Consider the following 24,707-nt stretch of genomic DNA (forward strand, 5'->3'; position numbering starts at 1 on the left):
AAATAAAGTCACAGAGATCACACTTTTGCTTCGATGTGATGTGTAATCTTAACATTAACTGATCCACTTTACCAATATCTGCATGTTCTTTTAATCAATTTTGCTGCCGCGAAATGATTTATTAATAATATATGTGGATGAATGTACAGTTGTACAGGTGTTGTTAACAAAGTATATGGTGAGGAGAGAGAGATAGAGAGAGAGAGGGAGAGAGAGAGAGATAGTTGTGTTTTGCTGAATTTGCAAATCAATTTAGTAAAGCAAAACAAACAAATTTGAGCAAAATAAATGATGAATAATTGACCAAACATTTGTCACAATTGGCATTGGCTTAAAAATGTCCGTTAATTTAGCAGTAACAGGCACGAAATTAGCAATAAATCATACTCATGTGTAATTACAAGATTTTGTAGAGATATGTATGAATATTGGATTATAATTATAATACACTGTTAAATTGCAACTGGACAAAACATAATAGTTAACATGGAAATATGTTCAATTTTTTAAAGACTGCAAATAACCTTGATTTTTAATTAAAATAGCAGACTGCCAACCTACAATCTGTAACACAGTCTGTGACAAAAGCCAACGATCTGTTTATCTGTTTGATTTCAGAATTCAGGTTCAAGATAAAAAAAAATATCAGACAACAAGCTCAATGCTGTGGAACATATTTATTTATTTATTTTTTAACACTGCAACAAGACATGATGTTCCTGATGGGGAGTCTGCATTACATAGCATTTGGCAGCTTCTCTTTGTAGCCAGATGGCCCCAGGAAATATTCAGTGGTGTAGTTTAGGGTCATCTGTAGCTCCTTGTGCCAGATTTCTGCTGGACTCACTAGCAAAGCTGGCACTCAGAGCTAACAAGTCTTGACTCAAAACTAAAAATGAATTTAATACGATGTTTAGTGAAGTACTACATGAATACTTTGAGAGAAAACAAAAAGGGAAAATTACTCACATCAATATGGTTAAGTGCCTCTGACACTCTGGGGTTGTCTTGACAGAAGGTGACTGATAGAAGCAAGCAGAACTAGACAGAGACAAAGAAAGAAAGAGTGAGAGAGAACCTGTGTAATGAATCTGCCTGCTTGTTGTACATGTGGACATGAGACAGGGGTGAAGGCCCTTTAAGATTCACAGTGGATACATGGTGTACTGCATCACTTCCTTCTGACAGCCTGAGGAGGTCTTCTAACCAACATCATATCAGCTGCTCTAAGAGAGGATATCACACAGACAACAGCACATTTCACAAACTAAACTCAGAGAGCCGAACAGCAAGAGATGCTTAGCGGCAGTTTGGTCCTCATAAAGTAGAAATATTGCATTAGGCTTGTTGAAATAGAACTGTCGGATGCCTTAATGTCCAACACTGAGCACTAGATTCTGAATCTAATGAGTGTCTATGACCAGGGATGAGAAATGAGCCTTAAAGTTAAAAGCTGCAAACTAAAAACAACATTGCCTCATTAACAGGCATTAGTGCAGAATAAAACCCAAGTGAGCAGCTTTCCTTAAGGGCCAAAAGTAATTAACTCACCTTTCAAAAGCACAGTTAAAAACTATACACTCTGGGAGGTAAATAAGCTGAAGCTTAGATCACCAATTAAATACTGAATGAATGCATGAATAAATCTATCTATCTATCTGTCTGTCTGTCTGTCTGTCTGTCTGTCTGTCTGTCTGTCTGTGGTTATTGAGGAAGTAATGAAACCCAGGACTATCATTTGAAGAAAGATTTAAAAACAAATTAGATCAAAATAAATCATAGCATTAATCATTCAAAATGCTTTACAATTTTGCCAATCCAAATATGACCCATTTTACCCCTAGTGTGTTTTTTACACACTACCAAATAGATAGATAGATAGATAGATAGATAGATAGATAGATAGATAGATAGATAGATAGATAGATAGATAGATAGATAGATAGATAGATAGATAGATAGATAGATAGATAGATAGTTGTGTTTTGCTGAATTTGCAAATCAATTTAGTAAAGCAAAACAAACAAATTTGAGCAAAATAAATGATGAATAATTGACCAAATAGCGCTGAAACGGCTCTTGTTTAAACACATTATTATAGTTGTTGCTTGATTTCACTCTGCATTCTTGTGAGAGAAAACGTATAACACTGCGGGAAATGTTGAAAGGTTGTCTCAATATATTGTATCTCCTTTGACAACATGTGAACTACAGTATTTTGTCTAAACCTGAAAAAATATCACCTGAGAATACACAAAACATAACTCAAACAAGAACTCCTGTCAAAACCATTTTTCTTTGTTGAAACAATCACTGGTGACTAAAAAAATTTATCTCCTCAGTAGCTTTTTGAATTGCTGTGACAATTCCACTTCTGATGGTGTCGCCTTGCTGACTGTAAAAGACATTTGACAGCGTTACATAATTGACAGTTTTATTAGTGAGTAAAACATTTGAATAAATTCAACGACTTCCCTCCCATGATTCAGTTTATCTTTTTTCATGTGTTAGAAACAAATATGGAAATAAAGTTAAATAAAAGTAGGCCTACTAGAACCTATTTTTCCAATGCTAATTTTGCAGGAGCAGCAAGACCATAAATAAAGCTCCTACTGCTGTAGCTAATTGTGCAAGATGTGCCAAACTCCAGGTAGCAATCATTACAAATGCTCTGGACTAAAAGGGTGATGTCCCTGAGTGGAGAGAGCTCCTGGATGAGAAGTGTACTTCACAGCGTTACATGTGATGGAATTACAGCTTCTATCAACATTTACATTTTTTTAATCAAACGGGTAACATTTTTCCATCCAGGTTCCCTTCTGAGGTCCTCTTGCAAACAACTTAAGTGCATCATTCAAGGACTGAACAGCAGAGACTTGAACCAATTTCAGAAACTCACAAGGTAAAAACTTGTCCTATAAGTATAGATGTTCCTTTAACGGTGCAAACACCAGCTTGTGACAACCATCACCTTTGCAGCAGACATTTATAGCAATGTGTTAGAGTTTAATATCTCTGGCAGCAGGGTTGAAGCTAACACGTGATGATTCTCACCTGTGTCTTATTGCTAATTTGTGTGTTTTTGTGATTTCAGGTTTTATATATATATATATATATATATATATATATATATATATATATATATATATATATATATATATATATGCCAAGGAACACAAACATGAACCTGACAGCGAAAGCTGCAGGTCAGGGATGGACCTGGTTCCTGTTGTTGTGCTGTTTGTTGAGTCTTTGAAAAGAGCATACTGAATAAATGCAAGCCCAGAAGACAGCTAAAATCCATTCTGCCTCCACAGATCATCCTCCACACATTCACACACTGGGAAGAGATTCTGCAATCTCATTCAGAAATAATATGAGAAAAAAAAAAATGCACTGAGAGTGTGTGAATAAGAACAGATTTGTATATTTATAATCGCACCTTCCAGTGTCATCCAGTGTCTGGTTCCTCTCAAGGTTTCTTCCTTTACCATTCAAGGGATTTTTTTCCTCACCGCAGCCGCCTGAGTCACCTCATCTTTAATTTGTCAAAGATTAATATAATACATTGTTAAAAGCGCTATACAAATATTGAATGTTCATAATCTTTAAATTCCCCTAAAAGCTTTTATCGTTTGAAAGGTTTTAACTCCATCTAACACACCAACACAATCTACTTACCTAAATGGAACAGACCATAAAACGATTCAGCAAACTTGATTTTTTTTTTCCTGAAGTGTCAATATTAATGTATTCCCAACAGGAAGAAGATGGAAGGCATGGTATGAATTAATAACACACTTGCTTTGATTTCATTAATAGTCATTTTATGAGGACAGCCTGTGTATTTTCCTTTTATTGAGTTTAATGTCATGGTTAGACATTTAATTTAATTTGGAAAATGTCTTTCTCAAACATGTTGAACACTGTTAATATACGTCTCATTGTTACTCCTTGTGTTGCAGAGTGACTTCAAAGTATACATGCTTAGACTAAAACTATTTCTTAAGGCTTTTGTGGCTTTTCAGTAAATGCAACCTTCTTTTCCTAGACTGAGTATTTCTTTTTATCTCCTATTTTTTTTTCTGTTATCCACTTTATTATTGTGTCAGAAGCTATAAAAACTTTTTCGTTGTTATTGCTGTTTTTGGTCTTTCTTTCTTTCACCCATTCAATGTACAGTCATGGTGTGCAGATTGTAAATAAACATTTCTCTTCACCACAAACTGGGTTTATACAAGCAGTTTTGTCTAGTTGATTTTCTCTTCGGGTTAAACTCTGCGGTCTAATTTAGCTGCCCATTTCTCCTTCTGTGTATTGTAGAATTGCTTTACTTCCTTGTATACTTTAAGCCTAAACTGTGCTTCCCGAAGGTCTTGTCAAGCTGTATTGACCAGACTGTTTAGCTCAGTTACCTCTGAAAAATTCAGAGAAATACACAAGGGTACATATTGTAAAGATTTAAGTCTTTCTACAAGATAATGGTCTGTCAAATAGACACAAAAATTAATATGGTGAGAATATAAATTCCATCAGTTTTGATTCTTGATAATTGATATTCCCAGCATGAAATGTTGGACTTAATTAAACAAATCTCATAAGGAGAGGTTTACTCTTGTAACTTAAATATTTAAGCTTGTATGATGATAGACATTGCTTCATAATCACACCAGAATTCTCAAAATTTGTGATATTGCTTTAGAATCCCACCAACAACCCCAACATATTAAGCTATCGCTTCACAATCATGCCAAATTGCACAGGATATTGAAACTCACACTGGAATGACCAAACTATTAAGACATTGCATCATAATCACACCAGCATTTTCAAAATAAAAACACATCACACCAGAATGCCAGAATTCCATAAATATTAAAACATATATTTGTAATCTCAATAGAATTTACTAGTTATTGACACATCCCACCATGATTCTGAAAATATTGAGAGGTCAATTGAGAATCACATTAGAAATTGTAAAACATTGATTCACCAATGTGATGTCAGGATGTCTGTTGCAAACATATATGACGTAATTCAGGGCATAATTAATTTGCAGTAAGAAGAATGTTGGCTGGTAAACCAGTGAAAAAGTGAACTGGTAGCAAAAGACAAAGATCAGTCTAGCATAAGGACATTGTATTGTTCAATACAGTACATTAAACATGATGTGCAATTTATTCATTCATTCATTCATTCATTCATTCATTCATTCATTCATTCATTCATTTTTTACCGCTTATCCGAACTTCTCGGGTCAAGGGGAGCCTGTGCCTATCTCAGGCCTCATCGGGCATCAAGGCAGGATACACCCTGGACAGAGTGCCAACCCATCGCAGGGCACACACACACACTCTCATTCACTCACACATTCACACACTACGGACAATTTTCAGAGATGCCAATCAACCTACCATGCATGTATTTGGACCGGGGGAGGAAACCGGAGTACCCGGAGGAGAAACTCCACACACACAAGGCAGAGGCGGAAATCGAACCCCCAACCCTGGAGGTGTGAGGCAAACGTTCTAACCTCTAAGCCACCGTGATGTGCATTTTATTGATGTATTAATTGCTTTTCATTTACAACAACCATTTTACTGCTGTTTGCACTCCATAACATCATAAAGTGTGTGAGGAAATTAAGATTGCTTCTATAGGTGAGGTATAGCTGAGCGAACTGGTTGTGTTTAGTGTACAGTCAGTTATTTTAAATGCTGAGAGCCCCTGACTTCTGCTTTTTTAAGACATCACCAACCCATTAATTAGTTATTTCATAGTCTGTGGATCAGCTTGTTCTGTCCTCACCCCTTACAAGGCTCTTTTTATAGAACATGCCAGGACAGGGCTCAGGCATAATTTTCAGACGTTCTCTTCTTGACATTCCTTCATGTTCTGTGTGCTGAAAGTAGTTAATATTATTCCTCTAATGTGAAGGCAAAATTATTTCACAGTGAGTAATGGCACTGGTAATCGGATCTTTTAGCAGATCAAAAAGAAAATGATTACAAACTGCCAGTGTGACTAAATTGAGATGACTACAGCAAAGCCTGAAGGTTCCATCAAGATCAACAAACATGCTGGCTGATAAACAAAAAAGGAAATAAGAAAATAATGTTTGGTCTCAATAGGAATGTCTGCTATACTCGCACACCCTGATTTACTAAGACCTTGAGGATACTGTCTGATACATTGCACATACAGTACAGTTAGTTGCCCTCTTGTGGGTCATTTAAAAAGAATAATTGCATAAATGATATCAGATGCAAAGTCAGAGGAGAACACAGAATAGAAAGGTTTCTACACGTGCTAAACATGTGTCTCTGCATTAAATATAATTCTGATTAAGTTATTTGAAGCACTTTGACATAACTATGAATGCAAAATGAATAAACAAGTAGACGAGGAGATATTGTGTTCGTTCTATATTTTAAAGGAGAAATTATCATAGGCTCACAATGCAGTTGACATTAAATGTGTAAATATACTGTGGAAACAAATATCGTAATAGTAGCATCAAGCCACATTTATTATACTGTTTCAATATATTCAGATATGATTCATCCCTGCTTTCCCTTTTAATAATTTTGTCTACACACATTTTAACATATGCAAACCTGTGGTAAAAGAGAACAAAATAATTGAAGAAAAGGAAATTATGGTTATTCTGGCCATCAGCATCTGGACCATGCTGTTTATCCCATCCAAGCATAATCGCTAGCAGCATGGACAGCTTTGTTTTATATAAACAGAGGGATGAGCAGAAGAATTAATATTGCAGTAATAAGACACAGATGCACTGGCTCAGTACTGATCAACAGCAGTGTAAAGTGACCACACAGAGAGAACAGCCACAGAATATGTAAGAGCTCTCACAGTTGTCCTGCCTAACCTCTGTCTCTGCTCATATTTGTACAATCCCTGGGTAAAATCCAGACATGCCTTCAGGATATTTTCACTGCTTTTCTATAAATGCTGTCTCATAGCACTATAAACAGTGTGTATACCATGTATGCATAGTGCGTGAGTGGAAAAAAGTGTCAGGATCACGCTTAGACATTTTCCTGCTGGAACATTAGAGGGCGTATCGGCAGTTTTGTGTCTTGTGCCCTGTTGTGTATGCCCTAGTCTTAATTCCTTCATGCCTCTGTATACCTGTTCCTTATGTGTCTAATTATCTTCCCTTTTTATCTCCTTTTTAATCCTTCTCTTTGTGTTGTCTTCATTTTCTCTGTTTAGTGTTTTCGAGTTTGTGTATTTAGTTACATAGTTTTTATTTATTTATTTATTTTTTATTTTAATCCCCCCTCCCCCCAAGTTTGGCTTTGTTTTTTTATTCGTGAAGACATTCCGTTTTTCTGACAACTGCATATACATTTTTCATTCCATTCTATTCTTAAGTTCTTTATCAGGGCTTAAATAACAATCCAATAGCAACAAATAACCTCGATAATTTTTTTTTCAGAAAGTAAAACAAATTTCATAGCTCATAGCTTAAAAAATTTGTAGATCTTATAATTCTGTTACATGTAGCACAATCTTTAGGAACAATAACTTAAATTAAACAGTATATCAATCTCTCACATTGTTCTGGGAAAGATATATCCACTCTTCTTTACAAAATTTCTCCAGTTTATTGATGTTCTAGGGTTTTGTATAAGTACAGCTCTCTAAAGATTCTGCTACCTGCTACACCATCTTAGTGTGGTTGATGTCTGGATTAGGCCATTCCAACTGCTTGGGTTTTTGCTTATGAACCATTCAGACATTGTTTTCTTGGTGTGCTCAAAAGGGATTGTTATCCTGTTGCATGACCTAAATTTCAAATACATAAGCTGCTGGACAGTTGGCCTCATTATAAAGAAAATAAGTAAATAAAAAATTATGCTCTGGTATAAAGTGGAGTTCATCATGGTCTCAATGGCTGCAAGTATCCAAGGTCCTGTAGCTGCAAAACATCAAACCATAACCTTTGGTTTCACCAAACATGTTGCTATGCATGGCGACAAAACATCTCCACTCTGGTCTAATAAGTCCAAAGGACATCGTTCCAGATTTGTATTTTATTTTTGTTTTGTTTTTTTGTTCAAAGGCATGTTTGCTGAGCAGCATAAATTGCTTCTCTGAGGTCATAGCTGATGTCCTTTATTATTTTTATGATGTTGACACACATGAGTGCTTCAAGACACCAAACAGCCAAAATTCTTTTATGTAGGTAGTCACACTTCTTGATGATTAACTAACCTTGTGCATTCAATAAATTTACTATTTACCTTTTGAAAAAAAATGTGTTGTGATGTTGTTTCATTGTCATCTAAGGTTATTTTTTTTGTTCCTTGAAGTTGGTGAGGATCACAATTGTTATTTAGGCCGAAAATCAAAACACACAATTTAGCACGGTTTATTTTCTTTTCCCCATGTCTGTATACTAAGTAAATAGACTACACAAAGAGAACTGATAGAGTGAGAGAGTTTTTAAGGCCAGGACACTGTTGGGTATTGTGAAGCAAAGGGCCTTGGAAGTTTCTTAAATTGAAATGAACCAGGATAAACAAACAAACAAACAAATAAATAAATAAAAACATTTTGAACTCCTTTTCCATCATACTATTCTTTCATTTAATACTCTTGATTTCTCTTCTAAAGAAAAAAAAAATCATTTAGATTTATATATGCTGTTCACAATGTATACAATTCATTTGTTTATGTTTTAAAAAGAAAAAACATTTAAACTTCCAGGATTTTAATGTATTCTTAAAGTTAGAGAAAGCATGCAAAAAAGAAGTGGAGTACATTAGGCAGAAGAATAAAAGGTATGTACCTGTGGGTTTTGTAATGGAGGTAAGGAACTCTCAGTCCCTTGTGTCCAAGCCGAAAGGTAACAGAAAAAGCACCATGAGAGGAAGAGGCAGAGCAAGACTAAGATGAAAAGAAAGAGAAACACCTACTGAATGGGATATATTTTTTTTTAAACTTATGCAACCCACATTTACTCAGAAAGGGTACCATTGAAAACTGCTAAAGAGGCATGCATGATGTTCAGTGTGCCTAACCTCATGGCTTGAACACAATTAAAACATCAAACGCTACACCATACACCTACTCTCACACTCATGAACCTTCACAAACGACATATTGACACAGGTCAAAAGAATCATTACGGGGAAAAAGCAGCAACAATTTCATCCATGCACCATCCCCCTGGGCAAGTCAACACAGCAACCATTAAAATCAATCCCAAATAAGGGATTTTAAATTTTTCTAAGCAACATTTAAATGCAGAACTGAGATTTTTTCAAAAAATATTATATATTTAAATGTATAGTACAGTAATTACACTGTATTCGGTAGGTTAATATACTGTTACTATAATAATGCATATAAAAAGTATATCTAAACACCCCTGTTACAATGGTACTGTATAACCTAACTGAATGTAACCAAAAGAGAGATCATGTCAGAGCTTTTGCACCCACAATGTAAATTTAAAAAAAAATAATAATAATAATAATGTAAAGTGAAAAATTTTTTTTAAACTTAATTTAAAGAAAAACCTAGTTGCAAAAGTGTCCACACCCCTAAATGAATACTTTGTTGAGCATCCATTTGATTTGGATTTATTAATCCATTGTAAACCTTACCTTGGAAATATTTTCCTGAAAGTATTCTAGATACTTGTGAGGGCATCTCCTGTGCCCAGGTCAGGTTCTGGCTTCAGTTCACCCCACAGATATTTTGGTTGGATTTGAGTTTGGTTTCTATGATTCAAAATTATTGACCTTCTTTTAGTTCTCTAAACTATCATTCAATTTTTGGGAAAAAAATATATACTGCTGTGTTTCATGGATTTTTTGTCATCTGCGGTTAAGTTTGTGCACAGACGTTTGGGATAGATTCCTTTATATAGCTATAAACATAGAACTGAAGGAGAATGGACTGTTTGTTTCCCATGACTAAGTAAATAGATTATATGGATAGAACTGAGAGGGAGAGAGAGAGAGAGAGAGAGAGAGAGAGAGAGAGAGAGAGAGAGAGAGAGAGAGAGAGAGAGAGAGAGACACAGAGACACAGAGACACAGAGAGAGAGAGAGAGATTTTAAAGTCTGATTTCTGTTGGGCATTGTGAAGCAGAAGGCTTTAAAAGTATAAATTGCATTGAATCTTAAGAAAGCAACATAATGCTTAAGAATTGCATTGTTGATTTAGACGTATGGTTTGGTCATTGCTATGCTAAAAGCTGAAATTCCTTTTCATCTTCAGCTTGACACCTGAAGGCTTTGCACTAAAATCAGCTGGTATTTGTAGCTCACCATGATTCCCTCCATTTTGATAAAAGCTCCAGTTATGGCTGAAGAAAATCAGCCCTAAAGCACAATGCATAAAAAAAACCCTAAAAACTCTTCATTACAAAATGAACCCTGAAAGAGACTTGGAAGAGCTATCTTTGAGCTATATTTTGTGCTTTCATATATGCTGTCTTTATTCTGTTTGAATTCAGATTTCATCGATGCTGAGGTTTGTTTGTGGAGGAGAGAACATAGCAGCCAAGCACAGGTGCAGTAGTGGCTGTAGCACAGTTCAATTGCCGTGAGAAGTGATTCATTCCTGAATCAATCCAAATGACTGGAAGTTAACCAAATAAGTTGTGTGCTTTGGGTTTCTCATTATCCTGCAGCTGTGTGCTGGAAAAAATAAAACTGTCCCACCAAGCATAAACTAAGCCAAAGGATCAAATCTATGTGCTTGGGAAATGGGATGTTTTCTAGAGATTTGGACTGACAAAACACTCTCACTCTCACTCTCTCATTTTCTACCGCTTTATCCGAACTACCTCGGGTCACGGGGAGCCTGTGCCTATCTCAGGCGTCATCGGGCATCAAGGCAGGATACACCCTGGACAGAGTGCCAACCCAACACACGCTCTCATTCACTCACGCAATCACACACTACGGACAATTTTCCAGAGATGTCTTTGGACTGGGGGAGGAAACCGGAGTACCCGGATGAAACCCCCGAGGCACGGGGAGAACATGCGAACTCCGCACACACAAGGCGGAGGCGGGAATCGAACCCCGACCCTGGAGGTGTGAGGCGAACGTGCTACCCATGCCCCCAACAAAAAGAGAAAATACATACATAAAATGATTTGAACTAATAATTTGTATAGTTATCTAATAATATATTGACTTTCATGTTACATTCTTGAGTTACATGTTACATTCATTTTTTTGATAAATGAATGAAGAATTTTTATGAATGTGTTTGTAACATTTCACTACATATCATTCTTGATTAAAATTTGTGTCGTCAAGAAAAAAAGAAAGAAAAAAAACTAAATAAAAATATTCATTTTACGGTGAATTGAACTCAGGACTTCAGACAATGTATTTAATATTTCCCCAACCTATAACATGAACACAGCTGTATGAAGTCCTGATATCAGCTTTCTTAAGGGAACACACGTCTTCAGATGTACTTAATAATTGACAAGAGTGTTTTGTCTAGTCTCGTAGGAACTAGCACAGGCACATCCCACCCCATAACAGACAGGTATACACACACACACACACACACACACACACACAGTCTATCACTCCTTTTTTCTCTCTCACAAATTTGAACATTTGATTTCCCTTGGTGACAAATGTGGAAAAAGAAAATGTGCTTGTGAATGTACTATAGTGTAGTTAGCATTAATTAGAATCAAATGAACTTCATCATTTGATATGTAACCGCTATTGTTCTTCTTCCTTTTTATTATTATTATTATTATTATTATTATTATTATTAGTAGTAGTAGTAGTAGTAGTAGTAGTAGTAGTAGTAATAGTAGTTATAATAATAATAATAATAATAATAGCACTAAGATTTTTTTTAAAGCATTTAATTGTACAGCACACATAACATGATTCAGTATACTATATTTAGAATAGTAATTATAGTGAAAGTAAAAGGGATTCAGTTTACAAGTATGATTGGCATCAATGCCACATCCGTCCGGCTCAGGAACCTAAGGAGCAAAACTGATCATACCCTCTGGTTGAGAGAAATGGTATACTTTCTTCTCGGTCAGTCACAGTGACACCAGTCAATTAAGGCTGTCTGTGAGCTCATGTATGTGTTTTGCGAGGACAGCACATTCCTCTGAGGGTGTACACACAAAATCCCTGTTGATACAGTTGCTCAGGTTAAGCAAATCAATAAAAAAATGTTATCCAAATACTCAAAAAAACAATAGTTTTTATACTTTGATTGAAAAAAAAATAGCTTAATAAAAGTGGGGCACGTTCGCCTCACACCTCCAGGGTTGGGGTTCGATTCCCGCCTCCGCCTTGTGTGTGTGGAGTTTGCATGTTCTCCCCGTGCCTCGGGGGTTTCCTCCGGGTACTCCGGTTTCCTCCCCTGGTCCAAAGACATGCATGGTAGGTTGATTGGCATCTCTGGAAAATTGTCCGTAGTGTGTGAGTGTGTGAGTGAATGAGAGTATGTGTGCCCTGCAATGGGTTGGCACTCTGTCCAGGGTGTATCCTGCCTTGATGCCTGATGACGCCTGAGATAGGCACAGGCTCCCCATGACCCGAGAAGTTCGAATAAGTGGTAGAAAATGAGTGAGTGAGTGAGTGAGTGAGTGAGTGAGTGAGTGAGCGAGCTAGCTTAATAAAACTGAGTATGTAGTACCAATGACCATGGAATATTGTAAATATCCCTGAAAAGCTGTGATGGCACAGCATGTCCATTGTGTGTATGTGTGTATGTGTGTTTATATAATGTCAGCTACAGTACATGGCACCATTGACTCCCATTATATGGAACTGTCCAAGTTTGCACAGAAGGTCAAAACTGAAGCTAGAGCATGTTGAGTAGTCACTGCAGGTCAGCTAGTAGGGCTGCTACACACCTGCTTATATTGTTCATTCAACGTGATAAGAGTGCACACAGTGTAGTATAAATTATTATACAGTATGTGACTTAAGATAGTCCAATAAATTATAGCTTAAAGTATTAAGTACGACATTATTAATTTATATTCAAAATGATGCATTTTAGTCATACTATAATGTGTGTAATTATATTGTTCTTACAGTTGTCAAGAACATATTTTTAGAGTTTTATATCACAAATGTCTGAGCTCTTATTTGGTAGCTATTTGACACTCGACCAACAAAATTATACAGCAGATAGCCTTTACACTCAATACAGCCTGTTTTTTGAGCAAAAATATCATTGTTCTCTATTATTTTAATTTAGTTCTGCCCTGCATTATGTGACCCAGATGACTAAAGACGGGCATCTTTTCTGATAAGCTTTTTCTCTAGGTAGAGTTTATTTTAAAATGAGACACTGGCTAACCTTACCATGCTACTTACCATGCCAAGTTCAGACAATGAATAATAAGCATTCGTTCAGTCAGTGAATAGTGCGTAATCGTATTGTCTGCTTTGAAATTTAGCAATGCTGTCTGGTTTGATTTTCCTTTTCTTTTTCACTCATGTTGGGTTTTTTAGTTATCATATCAGTTATAATATTTAACATAAAATAAGCAACAAACTAGGAAAATGCAAAGAATTGTATAATGGTGTTGGAAAAAAATCACCTCTAATCATTATCATTCACTACTTCCTTTGAAACATTTTCTTGTAAGTAATAGCAAGTTGCTCTGGGGGTGAGGGTGAGTGTCAGCTGCAGAAGGAAAAGAGGCAGCATGAAAGCAATGCATGATGATTCTCACCCATGTCTTATTTCTGCCATTCTACTTATTTGTGTCTCGTTATACTTCCAATGACTGTAGTAACTAGAGAGAGAGAGAGAGAGAGAGAGAGAGAGAGAAGCATACGAACACACACAAATCTCGGAGCATGGACTTGAACTGTGAACTTGGAGAAGCAAAAGTCACAAGTACGGAATGGACTCTTTTCTGTGGATTTTCAGGGGGTTTTTTTTGTTTTTGTTTTTTATAAGTGCACTGAAAAGCTTGGACTCACACATAGAGTTCTGCTAAGAGACGTCAAGGTCAAGTGAACTCATTAAACATAATGTATGGAGGTGAAGCAATTTTTATTTGTTGTCTGTTCAATTACATGGGTGGGGTTTAAAATGTGTACTGTAGTCAGCCAGTAGAGAGCCTCTGAGATATTTTGGCAACACTTTTTTCCACTTCTGTTACAACATCCATCCATATATACATCCACTGTAAGTACCTGTAATATACTTTTAAGTCATTTTCATTATCTAGCTATTTTATATTAAGCAGTAAGTAAGTAACAAATAACTAATATCACAGCACACAGCAAATCCATTGCACAACCATCAGGCTACGCAAAACAATGAATAAATTCAATTCAATTCAATTCAAGTTTATTTGTATAGCGCTCTTTACAATTGACATTGTCTCAAAGCAGCTTTACAGAACATAAACATAGAACAAAAGGTTAATATAAAGAATAATATAAAGATTAATAGAATACAAAATAGAAGATTAATACTAGATAGATTTAAATCTGTTTGTATTTATCCCCAGTGGGCAAGTCTGAGGTGACTCAGGCAGCAGAGGCGAGGAAAAACTCCCTTAGATGGTAAAGGAAGAAACCTTGAGAGAAGCCAGACTCAAAGGAGAACCTCATCCTCATATGGGTGACACTGGAGGGTGTGATTATAAATATACAGTCTGACAAATGTTGTGTTGATGCAAAAGATCCCAAATAAATTGTAGTAACATTTTTAAATGTGTTTTGCCACAGCAGTAAGAGAAAAAAAGTTTGGCTCTCCACAATTTCAGGCCCTTGACATTACTGTGATTAGCATGCAAAACAAGATTGATTATAGCATGCAGACTATCATGCACAATGTCACCTCAGTGAATAGTGTATGTGGGCGAATGGGCAAACCCTGGCAAATGCTGAATGAGGAGGAGATATTATCCCTAAAGCAGGACGGATGCACTGCTAAGGATGGTGACTGGACACGAAATGAAAAGGACTGGCACAGGTTGGTGCATTGAGATTACTCATACTCCTCCTGTCTGCATCAACCTTTAGTGTTTGTTTTGGATCACTAGGAAAACCTGTATCTGTCCAAAAATATCATAAACACATAAAAACACACACACACACACACACACACCGATAGACAGATTGTTCTGGAACAGTTTTGTAAGTTGTGTTTTAATTATAGTCTGCATCCCATTCTTCATATAATGCACCATAATCTGCAGACCATCCAAAACACCATTGTTTTCTGCAGACGTCCCGTAGGGTTTTGTTTACACCCACTGTACTTCCTAGTAAATACTACTTCAGTAGAAAATCTCTGGCAAGACATTCGTTTACAACGTAGTCAAAGAGCATAGAATAAAAAAAAACATGTAGTTTTATTACACTAAGTGCGGTAGTAAAATATGTTTAGATCTATTGATGTTGCCTTTCAATGCTATGTAATATTTCCAGCATATCAGCAAAACATGACAGCTTATATATCATATTATAGGCAAGAGAGAGAGAGAGAGAGAGAGAGAGAGAGAGAGAGAGAGAGAGAGAGAGAGAGAGAGAGAGAGAATTGAATGTTTATTCCATTGGACATTTTATTCCTGTTTTATCCAGCATCCACCATAGAGATGTTGAATGATGTTTATTTATTTATTTATTTATTTATTCATTTATTTATTCATTCATTCAGTCAGTCACTCACAGCATGTTGGCATAGTGAGTAGCCAGGTATTTGATATTAAAGTGGGGTCTCAGCTCAGTCCTTCAATAAACTCTCTCTCTCTGTCTCTCTCTCTCTCTCTCTCTTCCCCCACATCTTGTTCACTCTGTGTCTCTCTCTTTCCCCATCCCCAACTCCCGAGACTCATCTGAACACCTGTACAAGATTGTCAGATGCACTTTCCACACTCCTACACTCTGCAGTGCAGCAGTCAGCTCTCATCACTTATCACATACACTCTCTCTTTCATATAGTGGCAATATTAACTCTCCTAAATCTGCCATGGTCAGTATACCACAGCTATGCACACACACACACACACACACACACACACGCACACACATATACCCACACACACGCACACACATACACGAAACACACACATACACGCACACACATACACGAAACACACACACACACACAAACACACACACACACATACACGCGCACACACACACACATGCACACACACACACACACACACCACACTCTCTTTCCAAGTGTTATTACACCTCGTGACTATAAGGATGCACCAATTCTATCTTTATGTAGCTTTTTAACATGGACAAGTGCATATAATGTATGATTAAAGCTTTACTCTAAAATGTACTTACAGTCCAATGATGTACCTTAAATCATTTTCAAATATACACTACTTCAGCATTTCCAAATAAAATATATAAGGTAAAAAAAAAAGATGGCAGAAACAAATTTTTATTAAAGTGATAGAAATCGTTTTAAATTTTGAATTATATTTATGATTCAGTTTTTGCAAGCTGTTTCACAGGTCACTTGAATTCGCTTTAATCCTAAACTCTAGAACTTAAATATAAATAGGGATTCCTGCTTGACAATTTGTATCTGTTAATGAAAACGCTTGCAACTGCATCCAACTGCCTTCATCTCTGTGACATTTTCTGAGAACCCCTGCTTTAGATAATCCTAATCTCATTCCCCTCACAGCAAATAATATTACAAAAGATCAACAACCAAGGCTGCTCTCTCCAGAGTCTGCCAGCAAAGACTAGGCAAAGTAAGCATGTCTCCCCTATTAATTTCAAATTTGGGTTTGTTCATAGCATTTTTAGAGCAATTGCTAGATGATTAGTCTCACCGATTCGGCCTATTATTTAAAAAATATTTACACTATTTCAATCCTGTTTTTGAAAGTCTTTATAAAATGTACATTTAAAAACAGAGAACACACAGAAACCCCACACAGTCCCATGGAATAAAACAGAAATTTATTAAATAGGATGAAACTCACTCATATAATCAGGGATTAGTTCTGCATCAATGTAAGCAGTGATCACTCAAGTCAAGAGCAATAATGAGGCTCGTGTTTGTAGCTGCCTGAAATTTATCCACTCAACAAAAGCAATGTGTTCAGTTAGATTAAAGGAAAATCTGTTTATGTAAAATTATGCTTCTCAACAAAACATTTTATTGTTTATATTAAACTTAATTCAAACATTTCTACGTACTAGACTGAATTATATTGAGCGAGCGTGATCAATTCACATAGTGTTAAAGTAAACTTATTACATTGTGAAATCTCACGAGGATGTTGCTGTTGATGGGAAACTAGAACCATAGTATTAAATTTTGGCGAGTAAGACACGCATGGTAGAGTAGCACAGCAGTAAGGTGTCTGTTGCAAAACACAAGCTTTGTGGGTTCAATTCTCAGCTCAGGTGCGAGATTATTGTTAGGTTTTACTCAGGGCTTTGAAAATAATTTAGAATTTATGAAAGCAATTTCAGTTCATTTTACTTGTGTGTGCATTTGAATTAAGCAAATTCAGTGAGCTTATTTTTTAGGATATGAAAGAGGCTGAGGTGGTTGATTGTCATTTTACCAGCGACCAAAAAATGCAATTTGTGCTTGTTTTGGAGTTTCCAGTTTCCACACTCCATAGCAGTGCTTAATCTTTTATCGTCTATAAAATTAGATACTTGAGGCTTTAAGAATTTGTAGTTTTCATTAAGACTTTCTGTTTTTTTATGATTTTATGTTCATTTTATGACAAAATCTTAATCAAAAAGTTCCAAAAAACAAAAACGATTACTTTTTGTATAGCTTATAAATGGTGATATCAAACCCTTTTTCTGCTCTGTGAAATAGTCCAAGTGCTTGTTCAAGTTCATCTCTTTGAAGGCATCAACTCCGCCACTAAAATTATTAAAATAAAAACATCTCACACTGCAAACTAACAGTGTCCTGACTAATATAAATCAGACTTAAAACTGACCGACAGTTGTCTGATAAGGTGCTTCTATACCTCTATACTATACTTTGTTCTTCTGCCCAAAACACAAAATAGACATTGGACACATGATTAATTTCAGGACAAAATGTACTATCACTCTCCTGTGTTTGTGTGAGCATGAATACGTGGGAGGCAGGCTTGGGACCACTCAAAAGAGCTTTTACTACTATTTTTCATCCTGGTTCTTTTCAGCACTTTCTGTCTCATGTTCTCACCCTGAGACACACTAAAATAAATGCACAGTGCAATATAGGTCAGCATAAGTCTCCTGTGTGGTCTCTGTCCCCTGTCTCCTCACCACAGCACGATGAAAACACAGACCCTTCTCAGATTAGTCAATCCTCCATAGGTGCATGCTCATCATTATCACTCACGCTCTACTTCGCCCTATACACAAATCGATGCTTGACCATGGTCCTGCTGCCACATATGTATTTAGACTTAATCTATTAGTAGCGAAGTGTCACCACAAAAGTGCTGATTGATTATTCAAGTCTTCCAACGTGGGAAAAAAATCATTCAATTATTGACAACATTGCATCCATTGCTTTATATTTAACCTGTGTGCAAATCTTTAAGATAAGATGTAATAAGATGCATTCTGTCTTCAAACAACCAGACAATCACACACATACACACACGCACACACACACACACACACCAACATAAAACCGCAACCCTCGGCCCAGTGGGAATAGACTGGTCTGTGGACTTCAGGAGACAACATGGCCTTTTGATTAGCTTTCACTTTAATGACACTCACACACCTGATTTCTTTTTTCCCTACTGCAACACATATGTGCACACAGAAAAGAGACAGAGAGAGAGAGAGAGAGAGAGAGAGAGAGCGAGCACAGTGTGACTGGGTGCAACCTGTCTGCTTCTTCAGATAATCCCTGAGAGGAAAAAAATGTTATATTCTTCCTCAATTTTACAGCAACATTTATATTACCAGTGTGTGGCTTATATAGCTAAAGATCCCCACTACATGAGCAGGTACACAGACATATGCCGAGTTAAGAAGATTAAGATCATGTGCATGATTGATCTGTGTAGTCCATACGCTCTAAGCAGAGACACGTCTAAAAGACGTCCTTTAAATGTCTTTGTAAGAAGTTCAAAAGCAGTCCTCTTAGGAGGGGGAATGAAAGTTATTATGATGTCTTTTGATGTCCACAGGAACATCTTTAGGTTCAAAACGAATTTTAATGGTATTATTATAGACATCATTTCAGCTAGACTCCATTTTAATCAAGTTCACAGTTGATAGTAAGTACAATGGAATTTCAAATGAAAGAACCACAAATTCACACACACACCTCCTTTAAAATCTGCTTTATTGAACATAATCCAACTCTGGGTTGCACGTCATTCGACTCTATCTCTTTTTTTCCTTCTTCATCTAGGCTTCAGCCTCATTCAAGTTCATTATAGCTTCCATAACATCTTCAGGTAACACACTTCACGATAGCTGCACATTTTAAGTAACTAACTACAGACTACAGGTTAATTAACTTTGTGTTACTGAAGTGTGACATGACTGACAAAGCATTAAGGCATTTTGATGGCATCATCCAAAGCCATCTTCAATAAAATAAAAAATAAAAAACATAAGAACAAAAAAAAAAGGATAAGTTGATAGTTAGTACTTAGGTAAGAAATGGAAGCTCTCTTGAGTGATGCAGTGTATCTGGAATGGAAGCTGTGTTCTTCTTCTTCTTCTACTACTACTACTACTACTACTACTGCTATTACTTACTTATTACTAAGTCATCATGGATATTTCATGTGAAGTCAAAACACAGTATTCAAAGAAAACCCAGGCAAAGGCTAGGTTTTCAAAGCTTGATTTCATTCAATGCTGGTTTTAAATCCACAATATTAATTCTAGAATTTTTCAACTTAGAAGAAATATAAACATATGAAACTTGATAAACATTTAAAATGAATTATTGGCAATCAGGCTAGAGTATCTTTGTCATTTTTACAACAAAAAGTAGAAAAGATACAGATATACCACTGCAATTCAAAATATGTTTAATTTTTGTAAACAATACAACATGAACTAGATTTATAAAGTTCGTCGCAACAAACTTTGATGTTGGCTTTGACGAGACAAGTATTTGCAAAGGCCGGTGCTGTTTGGAGGACATAAGGGTCAGTGTTACTTTTGGAGGCAAGTGGACATAAAACTTGTAAAATCTAGTGGAGCGCTAGGGTGCCAAAACATTTGGAGGCAAGTGGAGACAAGCATGTGACGTAATTCGAAAACCTGTGACGCAATTCCCTCCTTGTTCTGAGTGTTTTAATATGTCACATGTCCATGTTGTAAAAAGTTTTTGATTTTGCATATATTGGGGGTGGGGCTGCGGCCAGTTGGTACACCAATTTAAACCTTTCTTCAGAGTATCACCCTAAAGGAGCTGGCCGAGTTTGGTGTAGATAGTTTGAAAGCTTGTCGAGTTATAAACCTCCAAAATTTATAATGGGCGTCTCTGGGAACAAAGTCCCAATTTGAGACCCGGTACCGGAAGTACTGGTACTCGGATCACTTAGAAAAGTAATATCAACAAACTTCAGTCCAGGGTCTACAACATTAGTCCGAATTTGGTTCATGTGGCTTGAAAGCCCTAGGAGGAGTTACTCTTGATAAATTTTTGTCTAAGCTTAAATAGGAAAACAGAATGTTGGCTTCTACATAAGCCAACATAATGAAGTAAATGCTGGTTACAGAAGACACTCAACAACTCTGCTCCCATTGACTTCATGTAATAAAATAAAACTTATGTGAATCCTGAACATTGTATGCTTTGGTCCTCCGTTCAGGTCCCACACTAGAAGCTGCTCTTTTCAGCAAGTTGGGCTTATTGTGACTTTTATTTTTAGCTCCCGGTACTAGCTCTCTAACAGCATTCGGAGTACATTAATGAAGTTTAGCGGAGCCAGAGCTAAAAACACCAGTGACTCAACTGGGAGTAAATTCCCAAATGGTCGCAATCACTACACAAATGAGGATGACTATTTTTATACATTAATAAGAATTCACTGGCAAAGACAATAATTTAAACTGCTGGTCTGGCTCTGTGCTGATACGTTGCACTGCCAGTATAAATTCTACAGAGTCTCGGAAGTGTGTAAACCCACAGCAATAATCATCCTTCATCATTGTAAAATCTTTTCTTTTGGCTGAGGCTAGAATGACAAAAGTCTCTAGGGTTCCCCTAAAAGCACACTCAGCTAAAACAAAGTTTACTTGCAAATGTTACAGTCAGTGGTCCAGACATATCTGATACAGTAAAAATATCTAGATATAATAGGTACATATGTGATATAGTAAAAAATAAATAAATAAATAAATATCAGACATTCAGCTTGATTAATTTTATTATGAAAACTAACAAACAAAACCTTTATCTGTTCAACTTCTAAATTTTGGTTGAGCATTAGTGCGGAAGAAAAGCATATTCTTTCTTTTTTCCCTTTCTAATGTGCCACTTAATAAAATTCCTGACAAGGGGAGTATTAAGGCAATTTTCCCATCTAATTGAACTTATTAAGTTTATGATGAAAGAACTTGAGCTCAATCTGCAACACTTGCACGGATATCATAGACAAAGCTCTTGCCCATTTGCTTCGGTCTTCAGCTCATCTGTGAGAAAAACAGTTTTTAGTCAATTTATGTGCGAGTTCAAGAATGTACATTTGGAAGTCATTTACCAATAGTTTTATGCAAGATGGGAACAGTCCCAGTCATGCATGCATCTTAAAAATAAGAAAGGACACATTAATTAAAAAAAAGAAAGAAAGAAAAAAAACATGTGACGCTGCAACAAGTTATGGTCTATGAAGCAGCTCCACCGAATTGGAAAAAAATAATGCGTGCTTTTTATTTCTGTGTATGCACTTAATAAATGGATAAACATTTCGAAAAATAACAAGACAACAGTGTAACATCTGTGAGTCTGTGTGAGAGAGAAACAGCCTCATTCAAAGACTTTAATTTTCTGTGCAATATTCAAGACTACCTGATTACAACCTAAAAGATTCTTTCTCAAGCCTAAGCACCACCATCTGGAGATCTAATAAACCCTCACACTTCTAATAATAGCTGCTGTTACCATAGCAGTAATGCCAGCCATCAATAGACCATTTGTAATCAAATAAGAAAACTGATTTGAATTGAAAATCAAGATAAAAAGTCATTTTAAGGTTTAATCACACTTTAATACCCTTATCCATCAACCTAGTGGCAAGTTGCGACTGGCTGAATAGAAATGAGGGTAGGCCTACTCTTAGGAAACAAGTTCAAAGATTCTGTAGGAAAGGCAATGGTTATATATAGAACCATGACAATTCAAAGTACCATTTGAGTGCTTATATAGGCTTCTGCAGTTCAGAAAATTTGACAGTTACCTCCACAAGGCAAATTATTATATTGTCTCTTACATAAACACTGTATAAAAGAAATGTATATAAATATACTGTATATAAAACAAATTAACCATCTAAATAGAAAATGACCGAGAAGTCAGCTAACCACAGCAATGGTTTTTAAAACACTTACTGTATGTTAAAATTTGTTTAGAAAAAAAAGCAGTTTGACTTGTCAGCTTAAGTAACCATCCAAGCATTGTAGAGGCAGAACTACATGCAAAACTCAGTGGTTATTAATGATCCAAATACAGCATGTAGCCTCCATACATAAGCACTTAAATAAAGTAATAATGTGTTTGTCTCAATAAAATCATTAGTGTGATTTAGAAACATCTGTTTATTGTTAAGTACAGATTTGTTCATAACTTCTTTTGGTTCCTCTACTGTATACTTAGCTCCTCAGCTGTCTACCTACTGCACAGTTATTGAGCATAATTTCATAAATAGGAAGCTTTTACTACATTTTTTAACAGATGTTACTGGCAGAGGCATTGTGCACTGTTTTGTTTTGTTTTTTCTCACAAGGGAAGAAAGGAAAGAAAGAAAGATGGTATTTACATGCTTCCATTCATGCTTATACGTGGATGACACGCAACTATACATGAGCTTTAAACACACTGATCCCTTTCCCATATATTTTACAACTCCTTGTATCAATGAAATAAACATATGGATGACCATCAACTTCATTAAAGAAACTCCAATATACAGTATCCAGAATTCAGCAGTTTACACTGGCTCCCAATTAGTTTCCGCTTTCAATATAAAGTTCCCCTCAATACATTTAAAGCTCTCCATCGCTCCTGTCCACAATATATCACAGATCTTGTTCACACATATACCCATAGGTGCACATAGGTCTTCGAGTCTAATTTATTAGTGGTTGGTTCCTTGTTATAGGCTGAAATCCTTTGGTGGTAGAGCCTTCTGTATTGCGGCTCCCAGCCTCTTTAATTCACTCCCCCCAGAGCATTCGAGACCTGGTGTCTTTACAGGATTTCAAAACTATCTAAAAACTTATCTTTTCACTTCTTGTTTTTCAAATTCTCAAGTCCATTGGCATGACTGTGTTCTCTATTTTCTATTCTGTATTGTATGTACTATCTGTATTTTCTACTAGAATGTTTGTTGCCCTAATGTTCATGATTGTTGATTGGGGTGTTTTGATGTTTTGTTTCCTTTTTTTTATGGTGTATGTGTATGTTTTGTATACGTATAGTGATGTTTACTATACCTCCTTTACGGGTCGCTGTACCGTGCACGGCACGGAAGTAGAAGTGACCACTAGGGGATGACCCAGAAACAAGCTTCAATTCAACTTTAAAGCATCAAATCCTCCAAAAACACGAAAAAACCTATTTACCTAGTAAAGTTTATACTCTCAATAATTTTTTAAGCCCACACACAAAGCACAATATGATTCACAGCCTTCATACAATTAGAAAAAAATTTGGACAAAACTGACCTAGGTGGCGCTAGACCGGTTTTTCCCTTACCTTTAGACGCGTCTCTTTCTTCACTGGGGTAATATATTCCAACACAAATAATCCACAAAAATCCACACAGGTACAAGGAATTGAAATCTGTAAGCCTTTTAATCCAAAACGCTCTGGTCGCGTCGCAAATATTCCGTTAGTGTTCTGAAAACTGGAAACAGAAGTGCGCCATCATCTCGTTTTGCCGCTCTAACTCCTAATTGGGATATTCAAAAATTCAAAGTCTACGTCATATTTATAGCCCAGGTCCTAACGAATCAAATAAGTCCTCATTTGAGCCAATCGGTGCTTGTATGGCAGAGATAGACGGCTGGGAAGCCAATGGTGGCATGACCTAATTTTTGGGAACCCGCCTTTGACTGACAATTACTCCTTCCAATAGCAATGGGCTGGGACCTATACAGCTGTTTACCCAATAAGCAGAAGATTGCAACGGTATATGACATGCCTTACATTCTTTGCCTGTGTCTGCGTGAACTGGATGCGCAGAAGAATTCTTGCGTAATCCCTGACCTTTTGTACCTCTCACAGCTCAGGGTGTCAAGTTACAGGCCTGTTTTCACACCAGAGTGATAGAGAGAGAGTCTATGCATGTTTATGGCTTTTCAGACTGAGCATGCAGCCTTTTATTTCAAAGTTATATAGTAAACAAGTACACAAAAACGCTGCACCAGACGACCATGGCCGTAGAAAAATATTCATATAAAATCCATTTTTGGGTCTTTTGACTTGAATTTTTTTTTGGTGAAAGCCAAGACATGTGGCTATGACTCTCAGTTGTTATTTGGTCCCTAACATGTTCC

At 36.4% G+C, this 24,707-nt stretch overlaps 1 long non-coding RNA gene across 1 annotated transcript; it reads right to left on the bottom strand.

The window, feature by feature from the left end:
* Positions 1-672: 672 nt before the first annotated feature.
* On the bottom strand, positions 673-23,952 carry LOC113662546. Its single transcript, XR_007143650.1, has 4 exons — positions 23,905-23,952; positions 23,643-23,692; positions 970-1,226; positions 673-889 (listed from the first exon to the last, which is right to left on the bottom strand). It is a non-coding gene; the product is annotated as an uncharacterized LOC113662546 (long non-coding RNA).
* Between the last annotated feature and the right edge of the window lie 755 nt (positions 23,953-24,707).

The sequence above is a fragment of the Tachysurus fulvidraco genome, chromosome 8 (assembly GCF_022655615.1).
Source record: "Tachysurus fulvidraco isolate hzauxx_2018 chromosome 8, HZAU_PFXX_2.0, whole genome shotgun sequence".
In the NCBI taxonomy this organism is placed as follows: Eukaryota; Metazoa; Chordata; class Actinopteri; order Siluriformes; family Bagridae; genus Tachysurus; species Tachysurus fulvidraco.